Below are 14,015 nucleotides of genomic sequence, written 5' to 3' on the forward strand. Positions count from 1 at the left end.
TACTATGTGGGCACGATTCCTCCTTCTGGTCACCACATTCTACAAGCTCCAACCCAGAGTAGAGGCAACAACCATGGAGGAATAGCCATGAATGTTCCTCGCGGCCACTGCACCCACGGAGGCTAGAGCAGACCTAGTGCCCTGAGGGTGGGATGTAAATTCCTTTTTAAAACCAGAGGGTGTGGATTTAAAATCCAATATGGAGGGTCTATCTCTGGTTTAACGAAGATATTGAAGCCAATGGAAACAGATCCCAAATCTGGCCCCAAGACTAACCCAGCCTCCTTAAGAGCCTGTAGATGACCAACTACAGAGAGATGAAGACTCTAGAAGACAGAAGATGCTCCCTGGGAGGCTCTTCTCAGCTGTCTTTCTTCTTCCCTCATCCCTCTCTCTGTATGACTTAACTTGACATCTAGGTATATATGGGCAATTGTTCACAGCAGCCAAAAGGTGGAAACAACCCTAATATCTATCAACTGGTAAATGGATAAATAAATTATTGTATATTGTAGTATACAATGAAATTTTATCCAGTCACAATAAAGAATGAAGTACTGATACACACAATGATACAAACGAACCTCAAAAATGTTATGCTAAATGAAAAAAGCCAGACATAAAAAGTTACATACTGCATGACTCAATTTATATGAAATATCCAGAAAAGGTGAAACCACAGACGCAGGAAGCAGATGAATAGTTTCCAGGTGTTGAGGGATGAGGGAAATGAGGAGTGAGTGCTTAATGGGGACGGAGTTTCCTCTGGGGTGAGGAAAATGTTTCAGAACTGGATAGAGGTCCCAGTCGCACAGCACTGTGAATGTACGATATGCCACTGAATTGCACACTTGAGGAGGGTTAACTTTATGTGAACTTACCTGTTTTTTAAAAGTACACATGCCAATGCATAGTCTTTGAGCAGTCCTGAATAACGATATACACTATGCCAAGCTATAAAGATGCCCCACCCTGTGCCCTTTTTACATTACACACAAATAGGGACGGATTTCCTGTAAGCTGATCTTGAAGAAAAAGAAAATGTTCGACAAAGAAAATTAGAACTAAGACATCTCCCCCACCACCAAATAAAAAACCCTCAACACTGTATCTTTGTTCTTTTCCCATGTCCTCTACCCTATTAAAACTAACAAATAATATAAATCCCAATCACTAAGTGTACCACAGACAGAAAACTTGGTACATAAAAGACCTAATAAAGTCTGTCAAGTTTTGTTGCCCTCAAACTGAACAGAAAGATCCAGCAGGCCCTTAAACATACGAAAAGAAGCACACTCTCGCTGGCAATCAGGGGAACTCAGATTAAAACAGCTAGTGATCACTTTACACTGCAGAGAGAACACTTAAAAAGATTCCTAACACCTGGCAGGGGCGAGGCAAACAGGTATTCTCATATTTTGCAGGTGTGACTCTACATCTATGCAACTTTTCTGGAGTATCATCTGACATCATGTGAGTTGTTGACTCCGCTTTTAGGAATCTATCCTTCAAATATCTAAGTAGATACATAAGAATATATGTACAAGAATTTAACTGCAGTGTTGTTAGAAATGGTAGAAGCCTAGAATGCACTTGAAGGTATATCAGCTGGGGAATTGAATAAACTATGGTAGGACAATACCATAGGATATTATACAGCTGTTAAAAAGAGCCACTAGATTCATATTTGATAAAGATAAATGTTGTAACAAAATATTAAGTAAAAAAGCTGCAGAGTATTGTTTATGATGCCATTTTCATAGAAGAAAAAAATGTCCCCTCTCCATATAAAGGTATATGTTCGTATGTATGCATATGATGTATAGAGAAAGGAAAAGAAACAACCAGAGGAGTGGCAGAAAGACAATCAACTTTTTCTACATTCACCTAAATATTATTTTATGCACTGTCCTATAATTTTTTTATAAGTAGAAAAAGTTTAAATAAACAGGATTTTTTTTCTGCACTTTTTTTTTTTTTTTTTTTTTTGAGACAAGGTCTTGCTCTGTCGCCCAGGCTAGAGTGCAGTGCCGTGATCTCAGCTCACTGTAACCTCTGCCCCCTGGGTTCAAGCGATTCTCATGCCTCAGCCTCCTGAGTAACTGAGATTACAGGTACACACCACCATGCCCGGCTATTTTTTGTATTTTTACTAGAGAGGAGCTTTCACCATGTTGGCCAAATTTGCCTCAAACTCCTGATCTCAAGTGATCTGCCTGCCTTGGCCTCCCAAAATGCTGGGATTACAGGCGTGAACCACTGTACCCAAACTGCACTTGTCTTTATATATGCAAGAAATATGAAGGGGACAGTCCCCAAAAACCCACTTTGAGGATATGTTCTGAAGTTAGTATATACTGAACTTTGGTCTCCTAAATTGTATATATTCTGTCCAATGGTGCAACTCAAACTGGGCTCTGCAGACCAGCCCCAGTCCCAGAATAAGCACAGAAACTGAGAGTAGGCCTTTAGAGTTTTTACAGCAGCTTGCCAGAGTAGTTTTATGTCTGTTGACTATAAGAATAATAAATGTTTAATCAGGCTTATGTTTTTCGTTTCTTTAAATTTCATTTTTCTAGTATTTCATTTTTCTAGTAAATCATTTTTATTATATTTTATAAAATTATCAATCCATGACATACTGGAAATTAAAAACAAAACTGGTCCTTCACCCAAGATAATTAGAAAAGCAAAACTCTAAACAATGAGAGTCGATGTTCATAATAATAAAACATAGTAATATATTTAGGAACTTTAATAATGAAAGGTTAGATTCTATTGAAAATACATGCTAATATATTCAAACTCTTATGAAAAAAGATACTAAATAGATCAGAAGAAAGCTTTCTGGTAATAAGAACAGATTACTAACCATTCTAGGTAAATGGTTAAGTTCGTTCTTGTCAGGGAAAATGAATTCTAGTTTCTATTTACAAGTGAAGACTAAGAGAGCTGGAGAATAAATGAAACCCCATACAACTCCAAAACCAACTACCCAGAGTTCAGCCAAAAGCACTTTAACTTTTCCTGAACAAAATTAACTTCATTTTAATTTTTTTCTCCCCTTTCATCCTTCTGAATGAAGATGCTAATAGCAACAGAAAACAGTAACAGAGACAAGGGGCAGGGTTGGGTGTGACTAAGGTCTGACTATTCTGCACAGACTCTATTTAATAAAGTTTCACCTACCAATATTCTATGCTGGGGGTGAGGGGTGGGAAGGAAAGGGAGAGAGCTTACATCCTCCTAAGTCTTCTGAGTTTTCTAAAAGTTGATACACCAAGTTATAGTTACCCAGAAAAACTGCTGTAATAAAGAACCAAAAAACATACTTACAGTCCAAAAGTAAAACATATCATTTGTACATACAAGCTTCTTCTCCCCTTCCTAAATTTTTTAAACTAATGCTATAGTGAGGTGCATTTCCAAATCTGGCAGCTTAAATAAAACCAACTGTAACTAGCACTGTGGTGAATGAAATGCTTTACAACTCACAGCTGTGACACTGAAATAAGGCAATCCTGGATTCCCACCAATGGGTAACCAGCATCAAAAGACAGGGCACATTTTGATGTTTTGAGAATTTCTGAGAAGTCAGAGAAAATTTAGGTTATTTTCGTATTGGTTGGATTTTACATAACAAAAGAGCCCTAAAACAAAAAGCAGCCCCAAGTGTGGCAGTGCTATATTGTTTGGATTCCTTATAACAATCAGCGTGTTCATAAGACACTTAAAAACACACAGAATAAGCTGATGATCCCGGTGAGTGGGACACACGCTGGGCAGCTGTGTGAACTTTAAAAAAAATTTTTTTTAAATTTTTTAAAAATTTTAATTAATTTTTTTTTCTATTTCGATAGTTTTCGGGGAACATGTGGTTTCTGGTTACATGGATAAGTTCCTTAGTGGAACTTCCCTCTAAGTCTCCAGAGTCCATTATACCATTCTTATGACACACTATATTTGCTTTTCCATTCCTGAGTTACTCCACTTAGGATAATGGTCTCCAATTCCATCCAGGTTGCTGTGAATGCCATTATTTTGTTCCTTTTTATGGCTGAGTAGTATTTCACGATGTGTATACACCACATTTTCTTTATCCACTCATTGGTTGATGGGCATTTAAGCTGGTTCCATATTTTTTCAGTTGTGAATTGTGCTGCTATAAACATGCATGTGCAAGTGTCTTTTTCATATAATGGCTTCTTTTCCTTTGGGTAGATAATAGTGGGATTGCTAGATGGAATGGTAGTTCTAGTTTTCATTCTTTAAGGAATTTCCACACTGTTTTCCATAGTGGTTGTACTACCTAAAAAACTCTAAAGACTCATTCAAAAAGCTCCTAGAATTCAGTAAAGTTTCAGGAGGCAAAATCAATGAACACAAATCAGTAGCACTGCTATAAACCAACAGTGACCATGCTGAGAATCAAATCAAGAACTCAATCCCTTTTCCAACAGTTGCTAAATAAACAAATAAAATACTTAGGAATATACCTAACCAGGGGGGTGAAAATCTCTACAAGGAAAACTACAAAACACTGCTGAAAGAAATAATTGATGGCACAAACAAATGGAAACGCATTTCATGCTCATGGATTAGAATCAATATTATGAAAATGATCATACTGACAAAAGCAAACTACAGATTCAATGCAATTCCCAACAAAATACTATTATCATCCTTCATAGAACTAGAAAAAACAATCCTAAAATTCATAAGGAACCAAAAAAGAGTTCATGTAACCAAAAGAACAAAAGCAAAAAGAACAAATCTGGAGGCATCACATTGCCCAATTTCCAACTATACTCCAAGGCTATCGTTACCAAAATAGCATGGTGCTAGTAATAAAAATAGGCACACAGACCAATGGAACAGAACAGAGAATCCAGAAATAAAGCCAAATACAGCCAACTGATCTTTGACAACGCAAACAAAAACACAAAGTGGGGAAAGAATGCCCTATTCAACAAATGGTGCTGGAATAATCGGCAAGTCACATGTAGAAGAATGAACTGGATCTTCATCTTTCACTTTATATAAAAATCAACTCAAGATGAATCAAAGACTTTAATCTAAGATCTGAAACCATAAAAACTCTAGAACATCAGAAAAACTCTTCTAGACATTGGCTTAGGCAAAAAGTTCATGACTAAGAACCCAAAAGCAAATGCAACAAAAACAAAAATAAATAGTTGGGACCTAATTAAACTAAAAAGCTTGTGCATAGCAAAAGAATTAATTAACAGAGTAAAAAGACAACCCAGATTGGGAGAAAATATTTGCAAACTATGCACCTGACAAAGGACTAATACCCAGAATCTACAAGAAACTCAAATCAGCAAGATAAAAACAACCCCATCAAAAAAAAGAAAAAGAAAGAAATAAAGAAAGAAAAAACATTGTTTATGGAGTTCAGAGCTTGGATACTCAAGTATTGATTGCAGTTTTATTTTTAAAAGAATGCTACAATTTATGTGGTTTTTCTCATGTTTATATTAAAAGCTAATAAACTCTAATTTAAAAAACCATCAAAAACTGGGCAAAGGACATGAACAGACAATTCTCAAAAGAAGATATCCAAATAGCCAACAAACATAAGAAAAAATGCTCAACATCTCTATTAGGGAAATGCAAATTAAAAGCACATGAGATCCCATCTTATTCCTGTAAGAATGGACATAATTGAAAAACAAAAAATAACAGATGCTGATGTGGATGTGATAAAAAGGGAACACTTTCACACTGCTGGTGGGAACGTAAGCTAGCTGTGTAAACTTATGAAACAAAGACCAAGCTGAGGTCCTTGCCTCACCTGCTCTGCTTCAAGGGCTCATCAGCTTGGCCCCAAATGATGTCTTCAGTAGGTGGCGCAATGTTAAAACTGGGAGCTATGTGAATGAACGCGCTGAAAGACAAAACACGATAGATCAGTTAGGTCACTATAAGAAAACATAGTATAATGCAACCAAGTGCTGTTAACCAAGTTCCTTCTCGGCTTGACATTCAACTACCTGCAAATTTAGTGCTTAGAAAAGGTCCAGGGACCTTCCCCTGAGGAAGAACTCAGCAACACCACAGTCCTTAATGCAACTAGATTTCACCTCCCCATGCCACCAAGACTTGCTGTGCAGGGTACAAATGGCCTTCTTCCTTGCCAAATCTTATGTCCCCCTTTCACTCTTGTTCTCCTTGACTTCTTTGTAGTATCTGACACTGTTCAGTAGTTTTCTTTTTTTCTCTTTTTATTCTCCTCTCTCTCCTGCTTCTTTTATGGTTTCCTGCTCCTCTTTCTCCTTCTGCTTCTCGACCAAGGACACATTTTAAGGCCCTGGGTTTTTCTCTCTCTCTCTCAGAAATCTATTCCCAGTGCATCAATTCTCTCCTTGCAGATAGCCCCCAATCATCTCCATTCCCTCCCTTGAACTCCTCTCCTTTATTCTCAACTCTCCAGTGAGCCATCTTTCCTACGTATGGTATCTCTACTGCATATGCTTATTCAAAAGCCTTCATTTCTTGCTGCAACACTACTAACTGTGGACAAATGTGCTTGTCTATTGACCTCATTGATTTCTGCAATAGCAGAATTATCCTCCCAGCCAACCAAGCTCCAAATCTTAGATTCATTTTTGCTCATTCTCTCTTCTTCAATTTCAGTCATTCATCAAGGCCTATTGATTCGTTACATCTCACTTCTATCTCTTGCTACCCACTTACACTGACCAGATCCTGCTTAGCTGAGAAAAAACTCCTCTTCTTTCCTAATGTTTCCTCTTGTCAAATTGGCCAGCGTGCTGTGCTGCTGCCATTTTGATCTTTCTATCACTACCCCTGCCATTTTCATCTTCCTCTTACTATCCCCAGCAATTCGAGAATCCTTACCACCCCTCTAACAAGCAGCCTGCATTGCCTGGTAGAGAGAAAACAAGACAGCAGAGTAGCTAAGAACTCAGGCTCTGGATCCTGGTGGCCGTGCTTCGAATCACAGTTCCACAACTTAACTGCTATGTGCCTCATTTCTCCTCATCCCTCAATGAAGGTCAGGTGCAGTGGCTCACACCTCTAATCCCAGCACTTTAGGAGGCTAAGGCGAAGGAGCGCTTGAGGCCAGGTGTTCAAAACCAGCCTGGGTAACATAACGAGCTCCTGTTCCTATGGGGAAAAAAATTAGCCAGGCATAGTGGCACACACCTGTAGTCCTGGCTACTTAGGTGGCTAAGGCAAAAGGATCACTTGAGCCCATGAGTTCGAGGCCACAAAGAGCTATGATCATACCACTGCACTCCAGCCTGGGCAACAGAGCAAGACTCTGTTTCTAAAAAACAGGGGGGCAGGGGGGATTTGATAATAACATCTCCTTCAAAGGCTTGCTGTGAAGATAAGAAGAGTTAAAAGGTGTGAAGAACTTAGAGAAGTGCCTAGCACAGTAAGACCTCCATTAAGTGTTGAATGGTAATGGCTCCCAGCTGGACTGGCCCACACAGCATCTCCTAAACCTGTGTGCTCACCTTTCCTTTGTTATTACACCTTCCCTCATTGGGCTTATGCAGTGCGGAAACTCTTCTTCTCTTGGCTCCTCTATACAAATTCTGCCCATTGTCAAGGCTCAGGTCTGATTTCCCAGTCAGCCAGTGGGAAATCTGAGTACTTCAGCTGCAGCCTAGCTTTTTTGCTTCTGAACTTCTAGAATATTTACTAGATGTCCCCGAATCAAGTTTTTTTTTAAATTACAGAGTGTGGAGGGCAGCTCACATGCTGGAAATTACTGGTGATGAAGCCAGAGGTCTTGCTGTTTCCTTTGGCTGCCCCTAAGTGAGTAATGTCTCAGAACCCCAGCTTCCTTCTCTGAAAAAGTTATTATCTTATTTATAAGGTTTCCTCAAAAATGGAATAAGAACATGTAATGCTCCTATCATATAATCAGGCATAAACATTGGTTCCCTTCCAGTGGGACCATAAACCTCCAAGGGTAGCTCACGTTTCTCCGTGCTCCAAGGACAGGGGAATACGGACTGAATAACCGAAAACCTTTCCACGTCTAATGATTTTATTATGACAATATTCTGAAATGGGATTTTCCATGCCTATTCTAAATAACTGAAAGTGCTTCCACAATAAAATGCATTTTAACACACTTAATCTTCCAAGAACACACGTTGATTCTATTGCCCTAATGAGGAAATATATTAGCTACTTAACCTTTATCTAACTCTTACATAATATTTTTTTAAGATTCATTTTTACAAAACCCAGAAAGTCCACATGCAAACAACAAAAACCAAACAAAAAAAGGAACACAAAGTAATTGAAAAGATTTTTCATACCTAAAAAGGAATTTTTAATCACAACCTTAGTCATAAACCTCAACAGGCAAGTCAGAAGCAGTGAAAGATAAAAGTGCCAACAAGAAAATCCGGTTGAAGTGTCACTCAGGTTCATGCAGTGGGTTACAGGGCGCACAAGACAAGCTGGCGGAAGTGGGTGCTGTACCTTTGTCACGGCCGCCCCCACCTGACCACCTGTAGCAGCCTCAGAGGAAGCAGACAACCCCCACACACTTTCCAGCTGCATCTTGGCAGCCACAAAGTACGCACATACAATCAACTAACGTATAAAAGTATATCAGAAGCATCAATGTGAAAAGGGAAAAAATCTTTAACTCGTGATGAGTAACCTGTGTTATTTAGATTCTGTCATTGAGACCCGATGCTAAGCTAAGGGGAGACCCCTCTAAAGACACCCACACAACCCTGATAACTGGTAGCATAAGTGCATAATCTTTGCATCAAATACCTGGAGCACTGAAGAGGCTGAAGCAGCAAATCCTTTGGTAGAGGGTGAGGACCAAAGGGAGTACCTCAGAGGCTGCAGTTCCTCCCCCTAGTGTTCAATGACAAATGAAAACATGTCACTGGGTCCAAACGCAGGGAGGACTAGTCTTTGCTTTGGCACCAGGCTAGACAAAGAAAAGACCCCTTGCCCCATGACCCCACATTGTCCTACAAAGGAAGGGGCTAGATTTTGTTGATGAATGCAATTCACATGTTTGGAGCAGTGTCATTTGAAGGGACTGCTTCAGAAATTCATGCAAGTCACATAAGTGGAGGGAAAACAGGAAAAAATTAAGAATGGCTGTTTACAAATCACTTCTAAAACTTTGCTTTGTTCTACTTGAAGAATTTTTATCATCATTTAAAGCAGTTAAATTAAAACACACCTGCACTATACATCGTAAGAGAACATACCTGCTCTTCAAATATGACTTGAAAATTATTTGGTTTCTCCCCTACCTCCTCCTACCTGGGATGCTCTCTTTTTACATTTAATTTGGAAAATTAGAAGAAAAATGGAATAAGCTCAAATCCTAACCAAAAATTGTTTTTACTTTTAAAATACAATCATTTTAGAATTTTTTAATAAATGGAAAATATTTTATTATTTACTTGTTTAATAAAGGACGAAGGGAGGGAGGGAGGGAGGAAGGAAGGAAGGAAGGAAGGAAGGAAGGAAGGAAGGAAGGAAGGAAGGAAGGAAGTTAGTTATCAATGGGCATTAAAGTGTAACTTTTAAACCTACTTTCATAGTTCAAATATACCCAGTATTTGGAGGTCAGAGTAGTTACACCTCACTAACTTTATAAAGGAGAGGCTTTTAATAAATGCAAGGAATGTCTACCACAGTAATACATGTGTAAAACGTTTCATCTGACAGCCATGTTCTAAGTTAAAGTTATATTTCCTACTCCGAAATAATTTTAATTTATGGCTAACAATGGTAACAAATGTTTTCATTGAGGCCCAGGAAAGTATGAGAGTAGTTATTCACATATTCTCATTTCCCATGTAACATGCCTAGGGCCATCTTGAATGAGAGCACAGAAAAAGTGGAGGATTTCTCTGCCTACTCTGCTTAAGATCATGCCTGTAATCCCAGCACTTTGGGAGGCTGAGGTGGGCAGATCACCTGAGGTCAGGAGTTTGAGACCAGCCTGGCCAACATAGGGAAACCCCATCTCTACTAAAAATACAAAAATTAGCTGGGCATGGTAGCGCACGCCTGTAATTCCAGCTACTCAGGAGGCTGAGGCAGGAGAGTTGCTTGAACCTAGGAGGTGGAGGTTGCAGTGAGCCGAGATCACACCACTGCACTCCAGCCTGGGCAACAGAGCAAGACTCCGTCTCAAAAAAAAAAAAAAAAAAGTCTACAGTACTTTATCATTTTATAAAGCCCTCTGTCATACATTATCTCATCTAGATGACATATATACGGCAAACATTATCTAAGCCATAAAGTAGTTTATTGGTCCTATATACCGAAAGAACACAGATCTGGTAACACATGCTTAAATCAAATAACTCACGGTCCCCACAGCCTTAAAGAACATTTTCTATTCAAATGGTTTTCTCCATTTTTACTGTACAGTAAAGCATATTTTATCTGTGATTTTTAAGTCATTTAAGAACTTTTTATTGTGGAATTTTATGACTAGCCCTTTAAACACTAGTTTTGCTAGGAACATCAAAAGAACAAGTAACTAATTACATAAAGGGGAAAAGATTAAATGAATCATGGATTCCACTTGAACTTCATCAGTTAAAAGATAATTAGCAAAATATTTAAGGAAAAAGTAAATGAGCTTGTTAGTCATGGTCTTTTGAGGGGAAAAAGGTAAAACTATTTTACTTGACTGATCTCAGATCTAGAATCTAAAAGATAAAGAGGTATTGTGGAGAATCATTATAAAATACTCAGACCTCAAAAGTTCCCATAAGGTCAAAATATGGACTATGTATAAGAAGAAAAAATATGCTAAATATAAAATCAATGTATTAATGACATATATTTATTTAAATATTATTTTTGAGTATTCTTAACAGGTATTCAGAACCCTAATCTGCTTCTGAATTTTTAATGAATATAAAAGAAAAATTTGAAGACATTAATGGAGAATTTTAAAGCAAGAATGTAGTCCTGTATGTTAGAGAGAAGAAAATCAAACAATGTTATATTTTAATTCTTATAGGTGCCCAAATACATAAGCGACCTAACTTTGACTTTAGGGGGAAACTGGACAAATCCATTTAAAACTAAGTTAGCAACAAATACTTACATGATTTTGTGAACATGTAACATCCCAAAGTGTTTTAAATTGATAATGTCCCCATATGAACTGATAATTTTCAGTTGAGTATACAGTTTATTCTATAAAATCATTAAATCTTAAGAATCATGAGGGATCTTAGAGACATTTAGACCAGTGCCCCTCAAATTTTGATGTTTATGTGAGTCCCCAGGGGCATCTTGAGAAAGCGCAGATTCAGACTCAGTAGGTGTGGGTGGGCCTGAGACTTCATTTCTAACAAGCTCCAGATGATTCCAATGCTGCTGGTCCCGGGACCAGGCAATGGGTATTGCAGCCCCAGTCAAGTCTAAGGGAGGTCCCACAGCCTCTGCTTGGGCATCTCCAGTATCCAGGACTTGAAACCTGCCTCCAAGGGTAGACATTACAGGGAGGGACTTGTATATTACAGGGAGGGAAGCAACAATGAAAGGCTGCTTCCGCTTCTGGTGATGGAAGACACTCTTTCTCTCCCGACATCTCCTCTTCTCCATGTTGAAAATCCCCACTTCCTTTGGCCACTCTTAGAACTGATAGGTTTCCAGGCCCCTAAACATCTTTATCACAGAAAATGCTCCCTCTGTGGTGAAAATCTTTCTTAAAATAAACCCTTGGGACAAGGCATAGCCTCCCACACATGGGACATCCAGACCTGAGAGTAGCTGAGTGGGAACATTACATTCCTTGATCTAAAGGGGACAGCTCTCTTAATGTGGCCTTAAGGAGGTGTTGCCTTCTGTAAGAATCACACTGCACTGCTGGCTCACAATGTTGTGGAGGAAATAACACCAAGCAAGTGTTCCAATCTCCACTCAAACAATTATTTTTAACTAAAATGTAGGAATTTACAGTTATTCCTATTTAAGGTCATGTTGCTACTATAACAACTCAAATAAATCCTTTAAAATGTTTATTATCTAATAAGTCACATACATATAAAAAACATATACAGTTTTTAAAAACAATTGTAAAAAAAGAATATCCTTGGGACCACTGTCCAGGTTGGGAGATAAAACACTGCCAGGACCTCAGAAGCCCCCAGTGAGCCCCTCCCCTATCATACTCACTCCCTGACCTCTAGAGGTAGTTGTTATACTGCTTTTTGTGACAATCGTATTAAATCATATTAATTTTCTTTATAGTTTTACCATCTATGTATGTATCCCTAAATAACATGCTTTAGTTTTGCATGCTTTTGAACTTTACATGAATAGAATCACACGGTATATATTCTTCTGTCTTGCTTCTTTCAATATTGTTTGTAAGATTCATCCATTCTGATGTACTTTTATTTAACAAACACATATAGAATGCCAGTCATTCTCCTAAGCATGTCACAAATATTAACCCATTTAAACTTCCTAACAATCCTATCAGGTAGACATCATTTTCCCTGATGTACAGATGAGAAAACTAAGGTACACTGAAGTTCAGAAATTCATCCAAGGTCACACAATAAGTGGCAGAACCAAAATCTGAACCCAGACACAATCCTTCCTCTTGACTACCAGGAAATGCTGCCTCTCCCCACCCTTCTATATGTGGTTTTACTAGTTGATTTTTCATTGCCAAATAGTATCACAGTGCATAAATACCTTATAGCAAAATGTGTTGATTCGGCTCAATATTGATGGGCATTTATTTGGGTTGCTTCCAGTTTTTGGCTCTTATGAACAATGCTTCTTTGAATATTTTTGTCCATGTTTTTTCTTTTAAGTTCAGGGGTATGTACATGCACTGGTTTCTTACACAGGCAAACTTCTGTCATGGAAGTATGCTGTACAGATTATTTCATCACTCAGGTATTAGGCCTGGTATCCATTAGTTATTTTTCCTGATTCTCTCCCCCTTCCGACCCTCTAATAGGTCTCAGGGTCTGTTGTTCCCCTCTATGTGTCCATGCATTTTCATCATTTAGCTCCCACTTATAAGTGAGAATGTGCAGTGTTTGGTTTACTATTCCTGTGTTAGTTTCCTAAGGATAATGGCCCCCCAGCTCCATCTATGTCCCTGCAAAGGACATTATCTCATTCTTTTTTACGGCTGCACAGCATTCCATGGTGTATGTACCACATTTTCTTTATCTAGTCTATCGCTGATGGGCATTTAGGTTGATTAAATGTCTTTGTTTATTGTGACTAGTGCTGCAATGAACATATATGTGTATGTGTCTTAGAATAATTTATATTCCTTTGGGTATATGCACAGCAATGAAACTGCTGGGTTTAATGGTATTTCTGTCTTTAGGACTTTGAGCAATCATCACACTGTCTTCCACAATGGTTGAACTAATTTACACTCCCACCAAGAGTATAAGTGTTCCTCTTTCTCCCTAACTTTGCCAGCATCAATTATTTTTTGTTTTGTCCATGTTTCTTAAAGCACATAAGTAATCATTTTTCTTAGGAGTATACCTAGGGGTAAGATGGCTGTGTTGTAAGTTATTTGCAGGTTGAACTTGGTTAGGTAAGAGCAAATTGTTTTCCAATATAATTGTACCAAGTTATACTCCTGTCAACTAAATACAAAAACTCCCATTCATTCACATCTTTACATGGTATTGTCAGGTTTTAAAATTTCTGCGAATCTAGAGAGTGTGTAATCATATGTTACTATGATTTTAATTTGCATGTGTTTGCTTATTAATGAAGCTGAGCATATTTTTATATATTTACTGGCCAATTGGGTTTCTTCTTTTGTGAAATGCATGTTTAAGAATATGAATGTACAGCATCATTTTTCTTTTTGGTTACCTGGCTTTTTTATTGATTCCTATGTGTGCTGAACCAGTATTATTTATGTGCCACTAACATCTTTTACCACTTTGGGCTTGTTTTCTCATTCTCCATAGTTACCAGTGAGTGAACAGAAGTCCTACTCACTTTTTTTTTTTTTT

At 38.1% G+C, this 14,015-nt stretch overlaps 1 protein-coding gene across 2 annotated transcripts in view; it reads right to left on the reverse strand.

Moving 5' to 3' along the window:
* The window catches only part of BACH2 (BTB and CNC homology 1, basic leucine zipper transcription factor 2), a 370,236-nt gene that overhangs the window by 342,765 nt on the left and 13,456 nt on the right, over positions 1 to 14,015 (reverse strand). The window contains exon 2 of one of the 2 annotated variants that reach the window (XM_011941939.1): positions 5,816 to 5,908. The exons of the other annotated variant lie outside the window; for it this stretch is intronic. The gene's annotated coding sequence lies outside the window, so the exon portion shown is untranslated. The remainder of the gene's footprint in view (positions 1 to 5,815; positions 5,909 to 14,015) is intronic. 2 annotated transcript variants of the gene reach the window in all.

This window comes from Colobus angolensis, unplaced genomic scaffold (genome assembly GCF_000951035.1).
Source record: "Colobus angolensis palliatus isolate OR3802 unplaced genomic scaffold, Cang.pa_1.0 Scaffold203, whole genome shotgun sequence".
Taxonomy (NCBI): Eukaryota; Metazoa; Chordata; class Mammalia; order Primates; family Cercopithecidae; genus Colobus; species Colobus angolensis.